Source organism: Bubalus kerabau, chromosome 15 (genome assembly GCF_029407905.1).
Source record: "Bubalus kerabau isolate K-KA32 ecotype Philippines breed swamp buffalo chromosome 15, PCC_UOA_SB_1v2, whole genome shotgun sequence".
Classification (NCBI taxonomy): domain Eukaryota; kingdom Metazoa; phylum Chordata; class Mammalia; order Artiodactyla; family Bovidae; genus Bubalus; species Bubalus kerabau.
In genome coordinates this window covers 39,137,884-39,165,811 of record NC_073638.1, presented here as the reverse complement: position 1 = coordinate 39,165,811, position 27,928 = coordinate 39,137,884, and the positions used below count along the sequence as shown (strand labels likewise).

The following is a 27,928-nucleotide window of genomic DNA, read 5'->3' as shown; positions in this document are numbered from 1 at the left end:
TCAAAAATGCAATCTCAGATCAAAATATTTCAACATCAGCACCACTGGGTTATTCCTTCAAATGATCTATAGATAATAATCAATAATGCTGTCTAGCTCAGTCTAGATCCTTTCATCCTATTCTTTTCTCCAGCTCCAGATAAAGTTTGCAATCTCATATTTTGGGAGATTTTTCAGATTTCCAGATCTCTTAGAGTAGAAATACACTCTCATATTTTCATAGAATAAACCATAAATCTATTTAAATTCATTCAAAGAAAAGAATAATTTTTCTTCTGCTGCTGCTGCTGCTGCATCACTTCAGTTGTGTCTGACTCTGTGTGACCCCATAGACAGCAGCCCACCAGGCTCCCCCGTCCCTGGGATTCTCCAGGCAAGAACACTGGAGTGGGTTGCCATTTCCTTCTCCAATGCATGAAAGTGAAAAGCACAAATTCTAAAGAGTAGTACTGATAAAACACATCAAATTTATGTAATCAAACAGAAAACTGAGCTGCTTCATCCAAGACATCTGCTTTTGTGTTGTTTTCATTTTCCTGAAAACCAATGGATGGGTGTGTATATATGTATCCCGAATACCCAATATACATACCAAATACATATATATATACAGTATATGTATGCATATATGGGCTTCCCTGATAACTCAGTTGGTAAAGAATCCACCTGCAATGCAGGAGACCCCAGTTCAATTCCTGGGTCAGGAAGATCCACTGGAGAAGGGATAGGCTACCCATTCCAGTATTCTTGGGCTTCCCTTGTGACTCAGCTGGTAATGAATCCACCTGCAATGTGGGAGACCTGGGTTCAATCCCTGGGTTGGGAAGATGCCCTGGAGAAGGGAAAGGTTACCCACTCCAATCTTCTGGCCTGGAGAATTCTATGGACTGTATAGTCTCTGGGGTTGCAAAGAGTCGGACATGACCAAGCAACTTTCAGTTTCCCATATGCATATATATGTTCTATTTCATATAAACAGAAATTTTCAGGTCGTTTCCCCCAAATCAAGTAAGGTCTTCCTTAAAGACAAACAAGATAAAACATGCCTTCTCCTTTTACTGAAAGAAAAAAAAAGCAAAGCTTGAAGTTTGAAAATTATACGTATCTGATGTCCATCCATCAAGTTTTTTGTTGTTTTTTTTTTGGTCACACTTGCTGCATGTGGAACTTCCTGGGGTCAAACCCATGCCCCCTGCAGTGAAAGTGCAGAGTCTTAACCACTGGACCACCAGAAAAGTTCACTTCAAAGCTTTTTAAAAATGTTAAGGCTTAAAATATTTTTTAATAAATGAATGAATGGATGAATTGAATGAACTTAAATGTTTACTGAGCACCTATTATATGCAAGCATTGAGCCATGTAATGAGTACACTGCTATAAAATAAAACAATGACCCTTGCCCTTCTGCAATTTCAGACTAGTGGAAAACACAGGCAATAAAATGAATACTGAACTGCAAATTGTGATAAGCACCATGAATGAACAAGACTAAGTTTTATGATAGACAATAAAGACCATTATGGGGAGGGGATACCCTCTTTTTAAAATTTTTATTTATTTAAAAAAATATGTATTTATTTATTTTGCTGCACTGGATCTTAGTTATAGCATGTGGCATCTTTGATCTTTGTTAAAGTATATGCCATCTGGTTCCCTGACCAAGGATTGAACTTGGGCCGCCTGCATTGGGTGGGCAGAGTCTTAGCCACAGGACCACCAGAGAAGTCCTAGGATACTCTCTTTAAATAAGATGTGAAGAAGGTCCTCTTTAAAGCCAATCCATTTAAGCCAAGATTGAAAACTGAGTTGGAGTCAGATTGGGGACCATGTGGCTAAAGGCTCTCCCCTTGTACAGTCTGCAGAACTGAAGACAGGGCAGTGATGGTGGAGTTTAATCATAGGGAGGAGAGAGAGAAAGCTATGTTAGTTCATGTAGGGCCTAATAGGATGCTGTTTAAAGGGTCTGGATTTTATTCTGAGTGCAATGGGAAAGCCAAAGAGGAATTTAAATAGGGCTGATATGAGGATTAAGCAGAAGATATAATTAAATTTACAATTTCAAAAGATTACTCTGCTAATTGTGTTGGTAAATGGATGTGAAGGATGCAATAGATAGGATCTGAGAGACTAGTTAGGAAGCTCTTGCAGGAGAGAGATGAGAGCAAGTCCAGGTGACAGATGAGAGCAACTTGGACTAAGATGGTGGCGTGAAGATTTGATCTGTAGGTGTGACTGGAGGTGGAGGGTAAAAAAGAGGTAAAAGTCAAGGATGACTAACTATTTGCTGCTTCTGTCTTTTTTTTTTTTTAATTATGAAAGTATAATAACACATTTACAGGAGATTTAGAAAATACAGAACAAGGTTACATATAGTTACACTATATTACAATTATTTTTTAAGTAGATAAATTAAGATTTTTAGTTGGAGTTTCAATGAATATACAGAGAAGTAGAAGGATATAGTAGACCTGAAAAGCACTGTGAACCAATTCAACATAATTAAGGTTTATACAATTTTCACTCAACAATAGGACACAAATTCTATTCAAGTTCCCATAGACTGTAATCTAGGGGACACTGGAACATATCCAGGGACATAAAACAAGGTGCAAAAACTTCATGGCCTAAAGATATTGAAATCATACAGACTGTTCTCCTATTACTGTGGAATTACATTAGAAATCAGTATCAAAAGATGTTTGAAACTAACCCACATATTTTCAAGTGCAATGTGACATTTACCAAGACAGATCTTCAACTTAGCCACTGATAGCCTCAATAAAGTGAGACTGGAAAAAACAGGGTGATTGCAGAGAAGAAAGCATTTAAATGAGGAATTAATATCAAAATGGCTGCTCCTGTCTTGAGGGCACTTATGTAAGGGTTTCTCTTTCTGCATTTATGTCCTTTTGGCCTTAGATTCAGTGACACTGCACATGATGAAAAGCAAATTTTAAAAACTGCAATCCCCCTAGCAGCTACCCAGAGAATGTACAAAGTGAAATTTACATTCCTTGTCATTACAAGTCATTATATTGATCCTGCTAGGCAGCTGTCCTAAATTATTAGCTTGCTGGGACTATGGTTTATTCATCTTTTTATTTTTTGCAACACTTAGCACTCTATTAACACAAAGTTCATGGTCAATGAGTTATATGTTGAACTAAACTGAGAGAAATTAAATATCCTCAAAGGTGGGAGACCTACCATTTGAAAACAGTTGCAGAATTTGGGAATAGGCAAAAGTCATCAGGAGTCAGATGTAAGAATCACTCCACTTAAAGGCACTATATGGCCAATAAGTAGTGAGTGAGTGTTTTGTGTGGCCCATAAACTAACTAAAAGGACAACTCCCAGAGAGGATCTACTTCCTTCCTGCCCAAAACCCTGAGTTCACACAACTAGCTGCATATGCTCCTTCACTGACCACTTACAATACTTAGAGTACCATCTAGGCACTGGATATATAAAGTTGGGTAAACTAACAATGCATTCATAGCCATCAATCCTTCCCCTACCACAGCGTATATTTTACATTATTGCAGCTTTTTTTGTGTGTCTCTGCACTAAACAAAGCTGATATGCTCTGTGACAACAGAGATGTGTGTATTTTTTGCTCACCATTATATTCTTTGCCCCTACCAGTGCCTGGAACCTGGTAGAATGAATTCTTGACATTGCCTACCAGCCTTCTTCCTTCTTTAATTAAAAACCCCCCTTTCCTGAGAAGCATCTACAGCTTGTGGTTTACTTGATTCTGATTCCACCTGTATTGCAAAAGAATTGCACACATCAGAGTTCACCCTGAACTTTTCAGAGATTTAAGAAGATCTTTCCTCTGAGGTTGACCAAGCTGCAGATGAATCTTGACAGTCATCATGCCTGCCACATAGTTGCAGACCTTCCCATCTAACAGCTCTTGGCTCATTGTCAAGGGAATACAAACAGCAAAACACTCTCAAGATTTCCCTGGCGGTACAGTGTTTAAGATTCTGTGCTTCCAATGCAGGAGGTATGAGTTCGATCCCTGGTCGGGGAGCTAAGATTCCACATGTGGCATGTTGCAATTAAAAAAATAAGAAATAATTTTTTTTTTTTAAAGCAAAACACTCTTGACTCCAGATAGGACAAACTGTGTGGTGTGATTTATGCTTTAAATCTCCACATGTGGAAAAGCTGAAACTAGTTTCCAATGGAGGCTGCGTTCTTACTTGACTTTCTTCCCCTGTTTCCCTTCCACATCTTTTCCTAAAGGCATCCCCTCAATAAATCACTTTCATAAGAATCCTATCTCAGGCTCTATTTCTAGGGGGCCCAACCTAATCAACTTGTACAGAAGAAAGATGAATAAAAATCACATCGTTTGAATGCCTGGATCGCACCATGTTTTTCATTGTTCTTTTCCATTAGGTGAGCTGGCTTGTTTAAGCTATTTAGATTTGAGTTTGTATCATTTGCATCTAAAAGAGTCCTGACCTTTAGCGGGCATTCTGTAAATGTTTGTTGACTAAGTATATTGAATTATAAATGGAGTAAAATGGAAATATAGGTGAGGATGGAAATGTGGTGAGCTAGCTTGTTTAAGCTACTTGGAGTAGGTTTCTGTCATTTGCATCTTAAAAGGTCCTGATATGCAGCAGACATTCTGTAAATGTTTGCTGAATAAATATATTGAACTATAAATAGCATAAAATGGAACTATAGATAACGATGCAATGAATTCCACTGAGTATTTTGACGAGAGATGGCAATTTACATTTATCTGACCTTCAGCATAAATAGTTAATCAGTAGGAAGGTGAGGAGTGAGGACATTCTAGGCCTAAGGAACCTTTATACGGACAAAAGTTTGGAAATGTGAAAGTACATGGTATTTGAGAAAAATGAGTTGTTCTGCAAGGGTAGAGCAAAAGAGTGAAAAAAAACGCTTATTTTGTTGAAACAGCAAGTCTAGAGATTGTATGGGAAGAAAGGCAGACGATCACTGGCATGTTTGCCAAGACTGTGGGTTAATGTTGACAGGTAGGCTCTAAAAGATGGTACAAGATATACAGACAACACTCTGATAAGTTTGGAATGCAATGGTAAAGAGATTGCAGCCAATATAACCAAGCTGTTGCTATTAGTCATGGTCACATTGCAATCAAGGTCAAGATCTGCTGAGACCCACTGATTCTGAGATGAGTTCTTTACCCACATGGGAACTCAGCATACACATCAGTCTCCTTGGTGTCATTTTGTCCTGATCTGTTTCACTTGGGTGATGCTAGAGCTGGCCTGTACCAGGGTAAAGTATATTTATTTTGATCCTGTTAAACCATCTCAAAATTATTGGTTTTTTCCAGAAAGCAATGTTATAGGCACAGAGCTCATATTGATTGCTCATAATAATACCTGCTCTCACAATGTACAGTATAAACCTCCAATTATACAGCCAGATGCTTTCACATGAAATTTTCCTCTTAATTTTCATAATTATTCAACAAGGACCAAAGAAGTTTGAACTTTGCCAAAGTCACTAGACCTTAAACTATGTCTTCTCTTTTCAAGTTTATGCCTCTTTCTATTACCTGAGACAGGTAAGGTATTCAAGTACTCCCATCTCTTAAAGACAGTACCAGACCACCTTATCTGTCTCCTGAGAAACCCATATGTGAGTAAGGAAGCAACAGTTAGAACCAGACATGGAACAACTGACTGGTTCAAAATTGGGAAAGCAGTATGACAGCGGCTGTATATTGTCACCGCACTTATTTAACTTATATGCAGAAACCATCATGCGAAGTGCTGGGCTGGATGTATCACAAGCTGGAATCAAGGTCGCCAGGAAAAATATCAACAACCTCAGATATGCAGATGATACCATTCTAGTGGCAAAAAGTGAAGAAGCACTAAAGAGACTCTTGATGAGAGTGAAAGAGGAGAATAAAAAAGCTGGCTTAAAACTCAACAGTCAAAAAACTAAGGTCATGGTATCTGGTCCCATCACTTAATGGAAAATAGAAGGGGGAAAAGTGAAAGCGGTGGCAGGTTTTATTTTGGGGGGCTCCAAAAGCACTGCAGACAGTGACTGCAGTCGTGAAATTAAAAAACATTTGCTCTTTGGAAGGAAAGCTATGACCAACCAAGACAGCATATTAAAAAAGCAGAGACATCACTTTGCCAACAAAGGTCTCTATAGTCAAAGCAACAGTTTTTCCAGTAGTCATGTATGGATTGAGAGTAGGACCATAAAAAAGGTTGAGCACCAAAAAATTGATGCTCTTGAATTGTGGTTCTGAGGAAAACTCTTGAGGGTCTCTCAGACTGCAAAGAGATCAAATCAGTCAATCCCAAAGGAAATCAGCCCTGAATATTCACTGGAAGGGCTGAAGCTGAAGCTGAAGCTCCAAAACTTTGTCCATATGATGTGAAGAGCCAACTCACTGGACTCTGATGCTGGGAAAGACTGAAGGCAAAAGGAGAAAGGGGTAGCAGAGGATGAAATGGTTGGATAGCATTACCGACTCAATGGGCATAAATCCAAGCAAACTCTGGGAGATATTGGAGGACAGAGAAGCCTGGTGTGCTGCAGTCCCTGGAGTTGCAAAGAATCGGACATGACTTAGCAACAACAACCAACCTCATGGTGATTCCTATGGATATTCAATGAATATTTTCTAAGATGAGCTACAATAGTGCTATTAGTTCTTGGTTCTATCTCGTTGGTCTTAGGATAATGGTTTCCTTCATCTGACACCTGCTCCAGGACCCCTGGAAGTCAGACTTCCTTTGACAGTAAGCTTTCTTCCTCAGCTGCTTTCCTTGCAGGAAGGGCCTGATCCTTATCCTACAAGCTTTTTGAATGTCTCATAGTTGTTTCAAACTCAACATGTCTAAGATGCAATTATGGATGATTTTTTAAAACCTATATATTCTCTACTTGTAGTCTTCCCCCATTTTAGCATATGATGCCACCATACAGTTATAAAAGCCAAAAACTTGAGCATCAACCTGTTATTTTCATTTCCAAAACACATCTAGAATATTTTCACTTCTCTCCATGTATCTCCACCAGTATCATCCTAGTCTAAGAAAGCTTTCTTTCATTTTGACAGCTGCAATAGCCTTCTAGCTGAACTTCATGAACTTCAAGATTTTAACCTTGTTTACTTATATACCCAATCCATTCTATACACATAGTAGGAGTAAGCTTTTAAAAATATAAAACAGATCACAACATCCTTTGGTTTAAAATCCTTCAATGGCTTCTAATTTACTTTGGCTAACAGTTTTTGTTTGTTTGTTTGTTTTTTAAGAAAGCACTTGTTAACATTTAATGAATTTCCCAGCATGTGGCTTCAAGCCACCAGGCCATAAGCCCCACCTACACCCTCAATCTTCTCCTCAGCTCTTCTGCTGAAGAATTTGGCCTTCACAATGACAGGCTGCTTTGGGAGCTTTCCCTTCCCCGAAACTTTGTAGTAACCCTAGAAGAACAGAGAAAAGGGTTTATAACGCACCATGGCCAAGAATATGAAAAAATATGCTGGCCAATCCACTCCATCTTGGAGCCAGTGAGGGCATGTATCTGATCTGGGCACTCCTGCATTGCCCCCACCAGTGAACCAAGAGCAGCAGATTTTCTCCAAGGACTCTAGCACACCAGGACAAGAGCTGTCAGGATGTAACTCTAGTCTCGAGTTGGATAACTCGGTTCTTGGGTGCCCTCCAATGCCCTGTAAGCACTGCCTGCTTACCTCTCCAGTATCACCGTGTTTTTTGCTTAGTATACTCTAATCTCATTGGCTTTCTGTCAGTTCCCAGGTTACACCTAGCTCTTTTCCTGCCTCAGGGACTCTGCTGTTGTACTTTCTTTGCTTGAAATGCTTTTGATAGGGCCATTTCTCTCTTATTCTTCGTCCCTTGACAAAATTTTAAGTCTTTAAAGTGAGGTTTTCTGTAAACCCCCCATCAATGGTAGTTATCTCTGATATTCTTAATTTTGGCAGACTTTCTTTACAGAAGCCTGCAATTATTTGCTGTAATTATCTTGTTATTTGTGAAATTTCTTGTTACATGTCTCTTGTGCAGAAAAGTAAGCTTCATGAAGGTGGTGACATTGTCTCTTCTTGATTATATCACTAATCCTTGGCATACAGTAGGCCCTGAATAAATATTCTTTAAATGAACAAATGGTTGAATGATCTCCCACTTAAATGAGAAGGCTATAAGATCCAGGATTTACCTTGGTTCTCATGCCATTCAGGTGGCCACTTACCCAGCTCAGGCCAGAGAGAAACTATAGAAGATGTTTGAGAACTATAGAAGGAATTAATCTTTTTGCAGTGAAACTATTTGGGGACTTGGAGTCAAGAGAACTGCATTCCAATTTGAGAGAGTGACCTAAACCTGAACAGGGATCATGTTGCCTATCATGTCTGATACAGAACAGATGATAAAAATATGATCACTTAATTAATAAAGTCATAATATTACCTTATATGATTTTTACAAGGATTGCATTAGATGTGTTTGTGTGTTTTTCATATATTATAAATGTTCTTTAAATGTTTCTCTCATAAAACACATAGTTGAAAGAAACAGCTGCTTTCTTAGTCAGAGCAACTCTGAAGAACAAAGTTGGAGGACTTATACTTCATGATTCGAAAAGTACTAAAAAGCTAATCAAGGCAGTGCAGTAGCAGCATAAGACATGAAGATCAATGGGATAGAACTGAGAGTCCCAAAATAAACTTTATTATCAGTTGACTTTAAATTAATTAATTATTAATTTATTATTCATAATAAATCAACTATCTATTGTTATTGGTTGTGCTGGGTCTTCTTTGCTGCCCACAGGCTTTCTCTAATCATGGCTAGTGGGAGCTACTCTTCATTGCAGTGCTCGGTCTTCTCATTGCCATGGTTTCTCTTGTTGCAGAGCAGAGGCTCTAGGCACCCATGCTTCAGGAGTTGCAGCTCTCTGGCTCTAGAGCCCAGGCTCAATATTTGTGGCACATGGGCTTACTTGCTCTATGGCATGCAGAATTCTCTCAGACCAGGGATTGAACTTGTCTAAGATTCAGTTGATTTTTTTTTTTAAGTTTTGTTGAGATAAGTGTCATGACTGACAATTTTCCATCTTAATCATTTTTAAGTGTACCTTCCCTGGTGGCTCAGATGGTAAAGTGTCTGCCTACAATGCGGTAGACCCGGGTTTGATCCCTGGGTTGGGAAGATCCCCTGGAGAAGGAAATAGCAATCCACTCCAGGACTATTGCCTGGAAAATCCCATGGACAGAGGACCCTGGTAGGCTACAGTCCATGGGGTCACAAAGAGTCGAACACGACTGAACAACTTCACTTCTGCAGTATTAAATATACTCATGATGTGGTACAACCATCACCATCATTCATCTTCATAACTTTTAATCTCATAAAGCTAAAACCCTATACCCATTGAACAATAACCTCTCCCCCCAATCCCTGACAACCACAATTCTACTTTCTCTGTCTAGATTTTGACTACTCTAAATAACTACTTCATATAAATAGAAAACATGCAGTATTTGTCTTTTTGTGACTGGTTCATTTCAATCACCATAATATCCTCAAGGTTTATCCATGTTGTAGCTATGTCAGAGTTTCCTTCCTTTTAAAGGCTGACTAGTATGCTATTATATGTTTATACTACATTTTACCATTCAATCATCAATGATGAACAAATAGATTGTTTCCATGTTTGAGCTATTGTGAATAAAACTGCTATGAACATGGGTGTACAAAGGTCTATTTGAGCCCTTGCTTCCAATTCTTTTGGGCATATACCCAGAAGTGGAATGCTAGATCATATGGTAACTGTATTTTTAAGGAGCTGCAATACTCTTTTCCATAGTAGCTGTACCATTTTACTTTCCCACCAACAACATACAAGGATTCTAGTTTCTCCACACCCCCATTAACATATTATTTTTGGTCTTTCTTTTTTCTTTTTTGGTAGGACCCATTTTAATGGATGTATGTCATTATAGTTTTGATTTGCATTTTCCTAATGGTTAGTGATGTTGAGCATGCTTCATTTGCTTATTGACCATTTATAGACAACCTAATTTTTTTTCTTTTCTGACTGTGCTGCACAGCTATGGAGGATCTTAGTTCCCCATCAGAGCAACTTAGTTGCTCCTGCAGTGAAAGCATGGAGTTCTAACCACTGGACCACCAGGGAATTCCCTCTTGTTGGCCATTTATATATTTTCTTTGGAGAAATGTCTGTTTCAGTCCTTTGCCAAATTTTTAGTCAGTTTGGTTTTGTTGTTATTAAGTTTTAAGAGTCCTCTGTATACTCTGAAAATTAATTCCTTATCATATATATGCTTTATAAATATATTCTTTTATCCTGTGAGTTGCCCTTTTATTTTATTGACAATTTCTTTTAAAAAATATTCTATTTATTATTATTATTTTGGCTGTGCAAATCTTCATTGCTTCACAGGCTTTTCTCTAGTTGTGGTGAATGGGGGCTCCTCTCCAGTTGCGGTGCTTGGGCTTCTCATTGCGGTGGCTTCTCTTGTGGTGGAGCACAGGCTCTAGGGCACACAGGCTTTAGTAATATTGGTGCACAGGCTTATTAGTTGCTGCTTCCAGGCTCTAGAGTATAGGCTCAAAACTTATGGCTCACAGGCTTAGTTGCTCCTTGGCACGTGAGATCTTCCTGGATCAGAAATGGAATCTGTGACTCTAACATTGGCAGGCGGATTCTTTACCAGCTAGCTACCAGGGAAACATGACAGTGTTTTTTGATGTACTAAATTTTTAAATTTTCATAAAGCATAAATGTCCATTTTTAATTTTGTCACCTGTGCCTTTGGTGGCGCATCTTGGAAATCATTGCTAAATCCAATATTGTATAGCTTTTGTCCTATTTTTCCTCCTAAGAGTTCTATATTTTTAGGTCTTACATTTGAGTTTTTGATCCATTTTGAGGTAATTTTGGTATGTCATGTTAGATTAAAGTCCATTTCTTTTGCATGTGAATACCCAGTTTTCCTGGGCTTCCCAGGTGGCACTAGTAATAAAGAACCCCTTGCCAATTCAGAAATAAGAGACATGGGTTCAATCCCTGGATTGGGAAGATCCCCTGGAGGAGGGCATGGCAACCCACTCCAGTATTCTTGCCTGGAGAATCCTATGGACAGAGAAGCATGGTGGGCTACAATCTACAGGGTCCCAGAGAGTCAGACATGACTAAAGTGACGTAGCATGCAAGCATCCAGGTTTTCCAGTATCATTTGCAAAAAAGCTGTCCTTTTCCCACTGAACTGTCTTGGCACCCTTGTCAAAAATCATTTGACCACATATGCAAATAGTTTATTTCTTGACTTTTTATTTTATTCCATTTGTGTATGTATATATGTGTGTGTGTGTGTCTGTTTTTATGCAAGTACCACACTGTGTATGGTCAATTGCTCTTTGACAAGGATGCCAAGACAGTTCAATGGAGAAATAATAGTACTTTTAATAAATGATACTGGGACAATTGAGTATCCACATACAAAAGAATGAGGTTGGATTCCTACTCACATCACATACAATATTCAACTCAAACAGACTAAAGACCTAAATTTAACAACTAAAATCACAAAGCTCTTAGAAGAAAACAGAAATAAATCTTTGTGACTTCTAATTAGGCAATAGTTTCTTAACTATGACACCCAAAGCACAAGCAACCAAAGGAAAAAAGATAATTTGAACTTCATCAAAAGTAAAACTGTTATGCCAAAGGATACCCTCAAGAAAGTGAAAAGAAAACCTACAGGATAGGGGAAAATATTTAGAAATTACATATTAAATAACAGAGTTATATTCAAAGTATATAAAGAATTCTTACAACTCAACAACAGAAAGACAACCCAATTTTTAAGTGGGCTAAAATCCTTTAAATTGAAGGATTTAATAGACACTTCTTCAAGGAAGATACGCAAATGACCAATAAGCACATGAATATATGCTCAACATCGTTAGTCATTCAGTTTAGTTCACTCACTCAGTCATGTCTGATTCTTTGCGACTCCATGGACTTCAGCATGCCAGGCTTGCCTGTCCATCACCAACTCCAAGAGTTTACTCAAACTCATGCCCATTGCATCGGTGATGCCATCCAACTATCTCATCCTCTGTCGTCCCCTTCTCCCACCTTCAATCTTTTCGAGGATCAGGGTCTTTTCCGATGAGTCAGTTTTTTTGCATCAGGTGGCCAAAGTATCGGAGTTTCAGCTCAGTATCCGGACTGATTTCCTTTAGGATTGACTGGTTAGATCTCCTTGCAGTCCAAGGGACTCTCAAGAGTCTTCTCCATTCAGTCCAGTTCAGTCGCTCAGTTGTGTCTGACTCTTTGTGACCCCATGAATTGCAGCATGCCAGGCCTCCCTGTCCATCACCAACTCCCGGAGTTTACCCAAACTCATGTCCATTGAGTTGGTGATGCCATCCAGCCATCTCATCCTCTGTTGTACCCTTTTCCTCCTGCCCCCAATTCCTCCCAGCATCAGGGTCTTTTCCAATGAGTCAACTCTTCACATGAGGTGGCCAAAGTATTAGAGTTTCAGCTTCAGCATCAGTCCTTCCAATGAACACCCAGGACTGATCTCCTTTAGGATGGACTGATTGGATCTTCTTGCAGTCCAAGGGACTCTCAACTTCTCCAACACCACAGTTTAAAAGCATCAATTCTTCGGTGCTCAGCTTTCTTTATAGTCCAACTCTCACATCCATACATGACCACTGGAAAAACCATAGCCTTGACTAGATGAAATGCAAATCAAAATCATTAGGGAAATGCAAATCAAAACCACAATTGAGATACCACTGTATACCATAGAATGGATATTAAAAAAAAATGATCACTAAGAATTAGCAAAGAAAAAAAAAGACTTCAATAAATAATGCAGAAAGTTATTTAAATAAAGAAATATTGGTAGGGGAAAAAAGAGTGAAAACATGGAGAAATTGCATTCTTATACCTTGCTGATGGAAATGTAAGGTGCACTTTGGAACACAATATTGTATAACCTTAAAATATTAAATATACAGTTGAATGACCCAGAAATCCTCCTCCTAGGTATATACCTAAGAGGACTGAAAACATGTGCACTCAAAAACTTGTACACAAATGTTCATAAAATGTGTCATTCATAAAAAGTAAAAGTCAAAATGATCTAAATATCCATCAACTGTAGTATATTTATACATTAACAATAAAAATAAATTAAGCACTAGTATATGCTACAACATAGATGAACCTTGAAAACATTATGCTAATGAAACAAGCTAGACACAGCATACCAAGTATCATATAACTCCTTTTATATGAAATGCCCAGAATTAGTTAATTCATTGAGAAAGAACGTAGATTAATTGTTATCAGGTGCTGGGAAAGGGAGGATGACTGCTAATAAGGAGAGAGTTTCTTTAGAGGGTTATGAAATTACAAAGTGGTGATAGTGTTACCACTTTAGGACTTTAGGACTTTCACCACTTCAGGACTGATCCTAAAGAAGATCAGTCCTGGGTGTTCATTGGAAGGACTGATGTTGAAGCTGAGACTCCAATACTTCGGCCACCTGAGGCCAAGAGCTGACTCATTTGAAAAGACCCTGATGTTGGGAAAGATTGAAGGCGGGAGGAGAGGGGACAACAGAGGCTGAGATGGTTGGATGACATCACTGACTCAATGGACATGAGTTTGGATAAACTCCAGAAGTTGGTGATGGACAGAGAGGCCTGGTGTGCTGCAGTCCATGGAGTCGCAAAGAATCGGACACGACTGAGCAACTGACCTGAACTCATAGTGTTACCGAATGCAAGTTCTTGTTCCCAACTCACAGCAAGGCAGGTAAACCAAAAGTTTGGAGTCCAAAGCAGAGAAAAGTTTATCACAGGGCCAAGCAAGAACAGGTAGCTCATGCTCAATAACCTGAACTCCCTGGTGGTTTTCTGGGAGAACATTTTTTTTTCTTTTCAGTTTTATTTATTTATTTTTTACTTTATAATATTGTATTTGTTTTGCCATACATTGACATGAATCTTCCATGGGTGTAGATGTGTTCCCCACCCTGAACCCCCTCCCACCTCTCTCCCCATCCCATCCCTCTGGGTTATCCCAGTGCACCAGCCCCGAGCACCCTGTATCATGCATTGAACCTGGACTGGCGATTCGTTTCACATATGATAATTTACATGTTTCAATGCCATTCTCCCATATCATCCTGCCCTTGCCCTCTCCCACAGAGTCCAAAAGACTGTTCTATACATCTGTGTCTCTTTTGCTGTCTCACATACAGGGTTATTGTTACCATCTTTCTAAATTTCATATATATGTGTTAGTATACTGTATTGGTGTTTTTTTTTTCTGGCTTACTTCACTCTGTATAATAGGCTCCAGTTTCATCCACCTCATTAGAACTAATTCAAATGTATTCTTTTTAATGTCTGGGTAATACTCCATTGTGTATATGTACCACAACTTTCTTATCCATTCATCTGCTGATGGACATCTAGGTTGCTTCCATGTCCTGGCTATTATAAACAGTGCTGCAATGAACACTGGTACACGTGTCACTTTCAATTCTGGTTTCCTCGGTGTGTATGCCCAGCAGTGGGAATGCTGGGTCATATGGCAGTTCTATTTCCAGTTTTTTAAGGAATCTCCACAGTGTTCTCCATAGTGGCTGTACTGGTTTGCATTCCCACCAACAGTGTAAGAGGGTTCCCTTTTCTCCACACCCTCTCCAGCATTTATTGCTTATAGACTTTTGGATAGCAGCCATTCTGACTGGGGTGAAATGATACCTCATTGTGGTTTTGATTTGCATTTCTCTGATAATGAGTGATGTTGAGCATCTTTTCATATGTTTGTTAGCCACCTGTATGTCTTCTTTGGAGAAATGTCTGTTTATTTCTTTGGCCCACATTTTGATTGGCTCATTTATTTTTCTGGAATTGAGCTATAGGAGTTGCTTGTAAATTTTTGAGATTAATTCTTTGTCTGTTGCTTCGTTTGCTATTGTTTTCTCCCATTCTGAAGGCTGTCTTTTCACCTTGCTTATAGTTTCCTTTGTTGTGCAGAAGCTTTTAATTTTAATTAGGTCCCATTTGTTTATTTTTGCCTTTATTTCCAATATTCTGGGAGGTGGGTCATAGAGAATCCTGCTGTGGTTTATGTTGGAGAGTGTTTTGCCTATGTTTTCCTCTAGGAGTTTTATAGTTTCTGGTCTTACATTTAGGTCTTTAATCCATTTGGAGTTGATTTTTGTGTATGGTGTTAGAAAGTGATCTAGTTTCATTCTTTTACAAGTGGTTGACCTGTTTTCCCAGCACCACTTGTTAAAGAGAATGTCTTTTCTCCATTGTATATTCTTGCCTCCTTTGTCAAAAATAAGGTGTCCATAGGTGCATGGGTTTATCTCTGGGCTTTCTATTTTGTTCCATTGATCTGTATTTCTGTCTTTGTGCCAGTACCATACTGTCTTGATGACTGTGGCTTTGTAGTAGAGCCTGAAGTCAGGCAGGTTTATTCCTCCAGTTCCATTATTCTTCTCAAGATTGCTTTGGCTATTGGAGGTTTTTTTGTATTTCCATACAAATTGTGAAATTATTTGTTCTAGTTCTCTGAAAAATACCGTTGGTAGCTTGATATGGATTGCATTGAATCTATAGATTGCTTTGGGTAGTGTACTCATTTTCACTATATTGATTCTTCTGATCCATGAACATGGTATATTTCTCCATCTATTTGTGTCCTCTTTGATTTCTTTCACCAGTGTTTTATACTTTTCTATATATAGGTCTTTAGTTTCTTTAGGTAGATATATTCCTAAGTATTTTATTCTTTTCATTGTAATGGTGAATGGAATTGTTTCCTTAATTTCTCTTTCTGTTTTCTCATTGTTAGTGTATAGGAATGCAAGGGATTTCTGTGTGTTGATTTTATATCCTGCAACTTTAATATATTTATTGATTAGCCCTAGTACTTTTCTGGTGGAGTCTTTAGGGTTTTCTATGTAGAGGATCATGTCATCTCCAAACAGTGAAAGTTTTACTTCTTCCTTTCCAATTTGGATTCCTTTTATTTCTTTTTCTGCTCTGATTGCTGGAGAAGGCAATGGCACCCCACTCCAGTACTCTTGCCTGGAAAATCCCATGGATGGAGGAGCCTGGTGGGCTATAGTCCATGGGGTCGCTAAGAGTCGGGTACGACTGAGTGACTTCACTTTCACTTTTCACTTTCATGCATTGGAGAAGGAAATGGCAACCCACTCCAGTGTTCTTGCCTGGAGAATCCCAGGGACGGGGGAGCCTGGTTGGCTGCCATCTCTGGGGTCACACAGAGTCGGACACAACTGAAGCGACTTAGCAGCAGCAGCAGCTCTGATTGCTCGGGCCAAAACTTCCAAAACTATGTTGAATAGTAGTGGCGAGAGTGGGCACCCTTATCTTGTTCCTGACTTTAGGGGAAATGCTTTCAATTTTTCACCATTGAGGATAATGTTTGCTGTGGATTTATCATATATGGCTTTTATTATGTTGAGGTATGTTCCTTCTATTCCTGCTTTCTGGAGGGTTTTTTCATAAATGGATGCTGAATTTTGTCAAAGGCTTTCTCTGCATCTATTGAAATAATCATATGGTTTTTATTTTTCAATTTGTTAATGTGGTGTATTACATTGATTGATTTGCAGATATTGAAGAATTCTTGCATCCCTGGGATAAAGCCCACTTGGTCATGATGTATGATCTTTTTAATATGTTGTTGGATTCTGTTTGCTAGAATTTTGTTAAGGATTTTTGCATCTATGTTCATCAGTGATATTGGCCTGTAGTTTTCTTTGTTTGTGGCATCTTTGTCAGGTTTTGGTATTAGGGTGATGGTGGCCTCATAGAATGAGTTTGGAAGTTTACCTTCCTCTGCAATTTTCTGGAAGAGTTTGAGTAGGATAGGTGTTAGCTCTTCTCTAAATTTTTGGTAGAATTCAGCTGTGAAGCCGTCTGGTCCTGGGCTTTTGTTTGCTGGAAGATTTCTGATTACAGTTTCAATTTCTGTGCTTGTGATGGATCTGTTCTGGGAGAACATTTTATAGGCAAAATTTGGGGTGAGGGCTATAGGGTATGTAACTGTCTTTTTTAAAAAATATTTTTTATTTTACTTATTTGGGTGTGCCAGATCTTAATTGTGACAAGTGGCATCTTTGATGCAGCATTCAAGATATTCAGCTGCAGCATGTGGGATCTAGATCCCTGACCAGGGATTGAACTTGGGCCCCCTGCATTGGGAGCATGGAGTTTTAGCCCCTGGGCCACCAGGAAAGTCCCATATGTGACTGTCTTCTGATTGATTGATGGTGAGGTGACAGAGCAGTGTTTTAGGAATCTTCTACTCAGCCCAAAGTTACCATCTTCCACCTAAGATGAGAGCCTTAGTTCTTGGCTCAAAGACATTGTATATTCCTTTAATAGGAACCAGGATCCTGCTTTAATCGCTACAGTATAGTTTCTTGATTGTTCCTCCTTTGTTTCTGCATTCCTTTACTTCCCTGATTAACAAAGTTTGAATCAGCTCTTTGAAGTTCAAGGAGGTCTAGGAGGCTGACTAGACTGTGCTGCAGTCCATGGGGTCTCAAAGAGTCAGACACACTGAGTGAATGAGCTGAACTGAACTGAGGAGGCTGAAGCCTTTATCCTGTAAACAAGAAACTGAGATGGAAAAGACTTTTATGCCCAGGAGGGCTCCACAGGATCCCATTCAGTTTCAATAATTGCACAACTCTGTAAATATACTAAGAACCACTGAGTTGCACACTGTAAAAGGGTAAATTTTATGGTCTGTGGAATATACCTCAATCAAATTATTATAAAAAAAAGAACACTTACCCAAAGACCTCATTTCAAGCGTGATGAAATTTAGATCCAAAGAATTTGACTGTTGACACACATACCGGTGGCTTCTCTTCAAACGAAGCTATAAAAACAAGCCACAAGCTGGGTTAAAATATTGGAAAAAAATCTATCTCATAATGACATTTATCCAGGATATGCAAGGCATTCCATAATAAAAAGACAACTCAATTTTTGGACAAAAGATTTAAAGATCTTTTCTTTAACCGAAAAGGATATATGAAGGGCAAATAAAAAAAAATGCTTAATATCATTACTGATTAGAGAAATGCCAATTAAAGTAACTATTAGAGACATCTACACACCCACTAGAATTGTTAGGGAACCATTGACTGAAACTGCCTGCCTTGGCCAGGCACAATGATGACTGCTTGCCTGAGTTGTCTCACGACAGGAGGTCCTGATAGAGAACACAGTGACTGGTGATCAGGAGAGTTTAGGAGGGGCCCAACTGAGGAGGTAGGAGACAAAATGTCCTGCCAACCTTCATGAAGCCCTCATGATGGAATCCATCTTGACTGAGAGATGCACGTGCCACCAGGAAGGACCTTGAGTCACCATATATGGGCCAAGTGAGATGTTGGCCAGAGATTGCCTAGAAGCTAACTCCATTACAGTAAAACCTGACACTGAGAGCCACATAGCAAAGCATTCTCCTGGGTTCTCTTACCCTGCTGCTCTCCAACCAGGTGACCTCTCCCAATAAAGACTTTTGCTTTCTCAGCTTATGTGTCTCCTTGGACAACTCATTTCTGAGTGCTAGACAAGAGCCCACTCCCAAGCCCTGAAAGGGCAACAGAATGGCCAAAATGAAAGGACTGACAATACAAACTGTTAAAAAGTATGTGGAACAACTAGATTGTTTACAATTGCCAGTGGGAACAAGAAATGGTATAGTCACTTTAGAAAACAGTTTGCAATTCCTTATAAACTTAAATGTGCACCTACTATCTAACTCAGAAATCCCACTTACTGCGTGTACACCCAAAAGAAATGAAAACATATGTTCACTTAAAGACTTGTTGTATATGAGTGTTCACAGTAGACTTATTAATAAAAGTTAAAAAAAAACACCTGAGAACAACCCAAAATATTCAATTGACAAACAGATGAAAACTGTGATATATTCATAAAAGGGCATGCAATTCAGCCATAAATAAGCAAATTACTGATATGTACAACACTGATGAATTTCAAAAACATTATGCTAAATAGAAGAAGCCAGACATGAAATTTTTGAACAGGCAAAGCTGTAGTGATAAAAATCAGATATATGTTTTCCATGGTCCTGGCAGAAGGGAAGGAGATTGTCTGTCAAGTTCAGTTCAGTTCAGTCATTTGGTCTTGACCAACTCTTTGTGACCCCATGGACTGAAGCACATCAGACTTCCCTGTCCATCATCAACTCCCAGAGCTTACTCAAACTCATGTCCATCGAGTTGGTGATGCCATCCAACCATCTCATCCTCTGTCGTCCCTTTCTTCTCCTGCCTTCAATCTTTCCCAGCATCAGAGTCTTTTCCAATGAGTCAGTTCTTCGCATCAGGTAGTCAGAGTATTGGAGTTTCAGCTTCAGCATCAGTCCTTCTAATGAATATTCAGGACTGATTTCCTTTAGGATTGACTGGCTGGATCTCCTTGCAGTCCAAGGGATTCTCAAGAGTCTTCTTCAACAACGCAGTTCTAAAGCATCAGTTCTTTGGTGCTCAGCTTTCTTTCTAGTCCAACTCTCACATCCATACATAACCACTGGAAAAACCATAGCTTTGACTAGTTGGACCTTTGTTGGCAAAGCAATGTCTCTGCTTTGTAATATGCTATCTAGGTAGGATTTTGTGGTGATGAAAATGAAATATTCTACATCGTGATGATGATGGTGGTTACAGGACTATGCATGTTTTCAGAACTCATCAAATTATACCTAAAATGGTACCTTGCATATGCAAGTAATATATTATCAAAATTGATTTTTAAAAAGAGCATCACCCTAAAACCTCCTTTAAGGGTGAAAACATTGAAATTTAAAGATGATACAAGTAGCCAAAGTTGGAAGTACATCTAGCATTAAAACCAGTTCTTGATTCTTTATCTAGGTCTATTTGTATTACAACTTGTAGCTTTTTTTTTTAAGAAGAAAAGCAACAAATGTACTTTTACTTATTTGGTTTCCCACCTCTACTGTTCTCTGGATCTTCCTTGGAACACGGTAGTTAAATGTTTTCATTAGTAGGTTTGTTTTCTATTTAGCTCAACCTGGGATCAATAATAATTGATAATAAATAATTCACTGTAGTCCTCAATTGAATGACAGACTGTCCATTCAATTTTCTAAATTCATTCATTCTAATGAATTCATTAGATAATAAATTCATTAGATATTATTAGATATCTAATGTCTAATCTAATCTAATATCTAATTAGATATTAGAATTCATTAGATAATAAATTCATAAATTCATTCATTCTAAATTCATCCATTCAAAGTTTCTAAATCCTTTCAGAAAGAGGACTAATAATTTTCCCTGTCAGCTCTTTGAAGGACTAAGAAAAACAGGAAATCTCAGACAGTGGTTTGATATAAATAAAAGGTGTTGTTTCCAGGCTTCTGGCTTGTTTCGTGTTTCTCTATGGTCTTGTTTCAAAAGAAAGCAAACAAGACTTGGAGAACTCAGAACAACTCAGGGTGGTGAAGGATATTTTTACAGACTTCTTTGGGAAAATGCAGGGGAGCCCCCTGGTGTAGCTTCTTGATACTGCACTTGGGTGACACCGCCATCAAGTGGAGAGAGAAGAAACACCTGCTAGTCTCACGTCTTGTTCATTCAGATGTTCCAGCGCCTTTTTGTTGTCATGGTGACTAGACTAGCTAATGCAGAATGCCTGTGACTTGAATGTAATTCAACATAGATTATGAAGAGTCTATTATTTTCTAGGTGTTAGATTGATGCATAGAGAGTTGCCACTTGGAGACATCAAATGTCAAATGTTACAGAAATGTATGGCTTATAAAGTGCTCTTATGCAAATTATTGGGTTTGATATATCATAGGTACTATTATTCTAACTTACTACATATAAGGAAACTGAGGCTCAGAAAAGCAGAGATTTTTCCAGTGGTACTTTATTTATTTATTTTTGGTGGTATCAGGTCTTAGTTGCAGCGTGCAGGCTCTTCATTGTGGCATACCGGCTTCTCTCAAGTCATGGTGTGTGGGCTCAGTAGTAGCAGCTCATTGGTTTAATTGCTCACAGCATGTGGGATCTTAGTTCCAGGGCTCAAATCCTTGTTCCCTGCATTGGAAAGTGGATTCTTAACCACCAGGGAAGTCCCCAGGAATACTTTTTCATCAGATCAGTTGCTCAGTCGTGTCCAACTCTTTGCAACCCCATGAATCGCAGCACGCCAGGCCTCCCTGTTCATTACCAACTCCCGGAGTTCACTCAGACTCATGTCCATCGAGTCAGTGATGCCATCCAGCCATCTCATCCTCTGTCGTCCCCTTCTCCTCCTGCCCCCAATCCCTCCCAGCATCAGAGTCTTTTCCAATGAGTCAACTCTTCGCATGAGGTGGCCAAAGTACTGGAGTTTCAGCTTTAGCATCATTCCTTCCAAAGAAATCCCAGGGCTGATCTCCTTCAGAATGGACTGGTTGGATCTCCTTGCAGTCCAAGGGACTCTCAAGAGTCTTCTCCAACACCACAGTTCAAAAGCATCAATTCTTCGGCACTCAGCCTTCTTCACAGTCCAACTCTCACATCCATACATGACCACAGGAAAAACCATAGCCTTGACTAGATGAATCTTTGTTGGCAAAGTAATGTCTCTGCTTTTGAATATGCTGTCTAGGTTGGTCATAACTTTCCTTCCAAGGAGTAAGCGTCTTTTAATTTCATGGCTGCAGTCACCATCTGTAGTGATTATGGAGCCCAGAAAAATAAAGTCTGACACTGTTTCCCCATCTATTTCCCATGAAGTGATGGGACTGGATGCCATGATCTTCGTTTTCTGAATGTTGAGTACTTTAAAATTGAACACTTTGTATTATGTAATACACCCTTGGCCAGGTTTCAGGAATACAAGGGAAATAAGTTCAAGAACCTTACTGTTGGTTGTAAGATAGAAAAAGCAAGAGAATTCCAATAAAACATCTACTTCTACTTCACTGACTATGCTAAAGACTATGTGTGGATCACAACAAACTGGAAAATTCTTAAAGAGATGGGTATACCAGGACACCTTACCTGCCTCCTGAGAAACCTGTATACAGGTCAAGAAGTAACAGTTAGAATGGCACATGGAAAAATGGACTGGTTCCAAATTGGGGAAGGAATGTGTCGAGGCTGTATATTGTCACCTTGCTTATTTGACTTATATACAGAGTACATCATGAAAATGCCAGGCTGGATGAAGCACAAGCTGGAATCAAGATTGCTGGGAGACATATCAGTAACCTCAGATATGCAGATGACACCATCCTAATGGCAGAAAGTAAAGAGGAACTAAAGAACCTGTTGATGAAGGTGAAAGAGGAGAGTGAAGAAGCTGGCTTAAAACTCAACATTCAGAAAATGATCATGGTATCTGGTCCTATCACTTCATGGCAAATAGATGAGGAAATGATGGAAACAGTGACAGACTTTATTTTCTTTATTATCTTGGGCTCCAAAATCACTGCAGATGGTGACTACTGCCATGAAATTAAAAGACGCCTGCTCCTTGGGAGAAAAGCTATGACAAGCCTAGACAGCATATTAAAAAGCAGAGACATTGCTGACAAAGGTCTGTATAGTCAAAGCTATGGTTTTTCCGGTAGTCATGTATGGATGTGAGAGTTGGACCATAAAGAAGGTTGAGTGCTGAAGAATTGATGCTTTTGCACTGTGGTGTTGGAGAAAACTCTTGAGAATCCCTCGGACACAAGACAATCAAACCAGTCCATCCTAAAGGAAAGCAGTCCTGAATATTCACTGAAAGGACTGATGCTGAAGCTGAAACTCCAATACTTTGGCCACCTCATGTGAAGAGTTGACTCATTGGAAAAGACTCTGATGCTGGGAAAGATTGAAGGCAGGAGGAGAAGGGGACGACAGAGGATGAGATGGTTGGATGGCATCGCCAACTTGATAGACATGAGTTTGAGTAAGCTCCAGGAGTTGGTGATGGACAGGGAGGCCTGGTGTGCTGCAGTCCATGGGGTCTCAGAGTCAGACACGACTGAGCGATTGAACTGAACTGAGGTCCGAATGATTTCAATGAGCCCAGAGCTATGCATTTTCCCAAACTTAGAAAAGCACACAATTCATTAACTTGAGGTGTCTGGTTTTCTTAATCAACAGTAATTTTTTGAAGTTTCGACTACCTGGTCTTTGTTTCGAAAATTCTTATACATCCTGGTCCCCCTCTTACTTCCTTGGAGCAGACTCTCTGAGCTGAGATGCTGCATCCTGGTCTTAAGTCCTCAGTTTTGTCACCAAATGAAACATAATTCTCAACTTTTAGGTTGTGCAGTGTTTTCAGTCTGCAGATTATTACCAGGGTCCGGAGGAAGGGAGAAGAGGGGGTTGTTGTTTAATAGGTTAGGGTTTTAGATTTATACAGTGAAAAATCTCTGGAGATCTGTTTGATGACAATGTGAATTACTTAGCACTATTTATGTAATGTGTTTTACCACAATAATTTTTTTTAATCATCACAGAAAAAACAGTTAAAATTTAGAAAAAAAAAGATTCATTTCAATGAACTGAAACTAGTCATTCGTTGAAACACTGAAAAGAAAATGAAAAGGCAAATCACATACCAGGAGAAACTATTTTTTTTTATTTTATTTTATTTAACTTTACAATATTGTATTGGTTTTGCCATATATCAAAATGAATCTGCCACAGGTATACATGTGTTCCCCATCCTGAACCCTCCTCCCTCCTCCCTCCCCATACCATCCCTCTGGGTCGTCCCAGTGCACCAGCCCCATGCATCCAGTATCGTGCATCAAACCTGGACTAGTGACTTGTTTCGTATATGATATTATACATATTTCAAGGAGAAACTATTAAATATGTGTATCTGCAGTGGAGGCGGTGATACTCCCTCCAAATTTCCCTTCTACAACTGCCAGGTACTTGGGCTGCTAAAAGCTTGACAGTTAGGTCTGCGTCTAGACATTGCCCTTGACCAAAAAAGAAAAAAAATGTTAAGACGGAAGAGAAGAGGAAAGATAAGGGCATCCAGAGAGAGGGGAGGAAAACTAAGGTTTCGTGGAAACATGGAAATCACCGGAAGAACATGCATCACAAAAGAGGTAGTTTGTCAATTGCTCCTGAGTGATTATGTTAGAGAATGACTAAATATGTATGTACAATGGCATACCTGATAGCATTATGGAGGTCACTGGAGATAAGAGGTAAGAGCAATTTAGTTATGTAATGGGGACAGAAGCCAGACTGTGTTGTGTTCACAAGGAGGAGGTAAGCAAATAGGCCCAGTAAGAGAAACAGCTCTGAAAAACATTTGAGTGCAAAGGGGAAGAATGAATTAAGTTAGCACCTGGAGCAGCTATATGGGTTGGATGGCAAAATGTTTAAAAATTCAATTTAATTATTTTTGAATAAGAATAATAATATTGGGTTGGCAAAAAAGTTTGCTTGGATTTTTCCATAAGACGCTATAAGATCTTTTGGGAAAATCTGAATAAACTTTTTGGCCAACTCAATTGCCAATTGCTCCTGAGTGATTATGTAAGAGAATGACTAAATATGTATGTACAATGGCACTTGGTTTAAATTTTTTTAATTATACATTGAGTAGTCTTACAGTCTTACTCTAGTTCCCCACAATCCTCTTCCTCTACTCTGATCTTTATATGTAACCACTATCTATTAGTTTTTTTTGGATCTTTCCATTATTTCTTTAGGCAGATATAAACACATACTAATGTAGTGAATGTGAATGTAATGTAAATGAATAATCCTCCCCTCTTTCTTACACCAAAGCAGCACAGCTTTGATTTTTTTCACTTAACAATAGATCCTGTATATCTTTTCAGACTAGTACCTATACAGGGACACAGGTTGTTTCCCACCATTTGCTACTGTAAATGATGCTACATTGGCTAATCTCATACAGTTGAAAGTTTATATGTATTGGTATGTTTTTAGGTTAATATTTCAGAAGTGAGATTTCTGGATTAAAGATTGGAGCATTTTTAATTTTGATGGATAACATCAAATTGCCTTCCATGGGGTTTCTATCATTCTGTTCTCTCAAGCATTATGTGAAAATGCCTGTTTCCCCTAGCTCCAGTCACAGAAAATGCTATCCCACCTTTGAGTTTTTTATAATCTCATGAGTGGTCACTGTTATTTTAATATACTTTTATTTTGCATCTATCTTATTATGAAAGCAGTTGAACATGTTTCTGTATGTTTAAAAGCAATTTGCATTTTTTTTATAATGAACTTTGTCTCTCAAAGAGTCTTATTGCTCATATCTTTAACTATTTTTCCTTTGGATTATTGGCCTTTTTCTTCTCAATTTCTCAGAGCTCTTGATATGTTAGGGGAGAGGGAGCTTTTAATGACACAAGTGGGAAACGAATAATAAAGCAAGTTTAGTAAGAAGAGATGGGGAATAATATCAAAGGCAAAAATGCAAATATTAGCCTTAAGTAAGAGATAGGATACATTTTGTTGTTGTTCAGCTGATAAGTCGAGTCTGACTCTTCATGATCCCATTAATTGCAGCATGCCAGGCTTCTCTGTTATTCAGTCTCCCGGAGTTTGCTCAACCCGTGTCCATTGAGTTAGTGATGCCATCCAACCACCTTATCCTTTGTTGCCCCATGATGTTGCCCTCAGTCTTTCCCAGAATCAGGGTCTTTTGCAATGAGTCAGCTCTTCATATCAGGTGGCCAAAGTATTGGAGCTTCAGCTTCAACAATCAGTCTTCCAATGCATATTCAGTGTTGATTTCCTTTAGGATTGAGTGGTTTGATTTCCTTGCAGTCCTAGGGACTCTCAAGAGTCTTCTCCAGCACCACAGTTCAAAAGCATCAATTCTTTGGTGCTCCAGCCTCCTTTATGGTCCAACTCTCACACCCCCCTACAACTTTTGGAAAAACCATAGCTTTGACTATATGGACCTTTGTTGACAAAGTGATGTCTCTGCTTTTAATATGTTATCTAGATTTGTCATAGCTTTTCTTCCAAGGAGCAAGTGTCTTTTAATTTCATGGCTGCAGTCCCCATCCTCAGTGATTTTGGAGCTCAAGAAAAGAAAATCTTTCACTGTTTCTACTTTTCCCCCATCTATTTGCCATGAAGTGATGGGATCAGATGTCATGATCTTAGTTTTTAGAATGTTGAGTTTTAAGCCAGTTTTTTCACTCCTCTTTCACCCTCATCAAGAGGCTCTTTTATTACATTAAAACAAAATTGACAGAGGGAATTGGGTCCATGTACAGGTGGATATGAGGATTTTGTGGTAGAGCTTTGAGAGTACCAGATTATCAGCTCTACTTTCACAATTAAATAGTGGGTTAGTTCATCTGCAGAGACTTGATAAGGGGCCAAAGATGGGAAGAGAGATGTTTAGAAGGCTGAGAATGGGATGTCTAATTTAGTGATTTTACAGGCAAAATAGTTTTAGGTGAAAATAATGACCAGGATGTACTATTGGGACTGTGTGGCTGAAGTGACAGGAGTGGAGGTTACTGAAAATAAAATGTTCAGGAGATCAAAAGTCAGGATGTTAGATCATTAGTACTCTCCAGACATGGAAGTCACCTATGGTGATGTCAGGTGTAAGAGTGGAGAGGAAGGTTTATGAGCTGAGTGCCTGAGTCTACAATGACTGAGAGGTAGAATCTAGGATGTCAAAGGATGACAGGCACAAGGAAGACTAGAAGGTGATAAAGCTGAGTGGCAAGAACTATGAAAAAGCAGATATTTTTACAATTGGATAGAAGCTGCTGCTGCTGCTAAGTCACTTCAGTCGTGTCCAACTCTGTGAGACCCCATAGACGGCAGCCCACCAGGCTCCCCCGTCCCTGGGATTCTCCAGGCAAGAACCCTGGAGTGGGTTGCCATGTCCTTCTCCAATACATGAAAGTGAAAAGTGAAAGTGAAGTCTCTCAGTCGTGTCTGACTCCCAGCGACCCCATGGACTACAGCCCACCAGGCTCCTCCGTCCATGGGATTTTCCAGGCAAGAGTACCAGAGTGGGGTGCCATTGCCTTCTCCGTTGGATAGAAGAGTAAGTGTGAAAAAGCAACACTAAGAAAGAGAAAAGAGGCTTCTGACCTCACCTAATATACAGAACTACACAGGGTTGTGAAAGAATGGTAAAGAATCTGCCTGCAGTGCAGGAGACCTGGGTTCAATCTCTGGATTGGGAAGATGCCCTGGAGAAGGGAATGGCTACCCACTCCACTATTCTTGCCTGGAGAATTCCAGACAGAAGAGATTGGCAAGCTATAGTCTATGGAGTTGCAAAGAGTCAAACACAACTTAGAGACTAACACTTCTCCCAGGTGGCGCAGTGGTAAAGAATCTGCCTGTCAGTGCAAAGACACAAGACATGTGGGTTCGATCCTTGGGTTGGGAAGATTCCCTGGAGTAGTAAATGGCAACCCACTCCAGTATTCTTGCCTGGAAAATTCCATGGACGGAGGAGTCTGGCAGGCTACAGTTCATGGGGTTGCAAAGAAACAGAAACTGACCCTCAGGAATATTCTTTATGGATTTTAATATTTTAATAATATAGAAGTTTGAGTTACTATTTATGAACATGAACACTCTTCTACTTGCTGACCTGGGGCAGCCACCTTTGAGAGTCATCTTGTAGGAGACATGTTGCCAATGTTAACACCATCTGCAGCTATAGTTTCATCATTTCAGGGTAAGGTTTGTGATATTGCAAATGCCTCTCAGCTTTTACTCTGGAGCTTCTAAGAAAGAGTTTGAATGAAAGGCAAAAGGGATAAGGAGATTGGATGTTTGAAG

General features: G+C 39.2%; 1 long non-coding RNA gene and 1 other non-coding gene across 2 annotated transcripts in view; one reads left to right on the top strand and one right to left on the bottom strand.

Moving 5' to 3' along the window:
• The window catches only part of LOC129628930 (uncharacterized), a 100,897-nt gene that overhangs the window by 40,366 nt on the left and 32,603 nt on the right, over positions 1-27,928 (top strand). The window lies entirely within an intron of this gene.
• LOC129629355 (small nucleolar RNA SNORA3/SNORA45 family) lies at positions 7,562-7,682 on the bottom strand. Its single transcript, XR_008703189.1, has one exon. It is a non-coding gene; the product is annotated as a small nucleolar RNA SNORA3/SNORA45 family (small nucleolar RNA).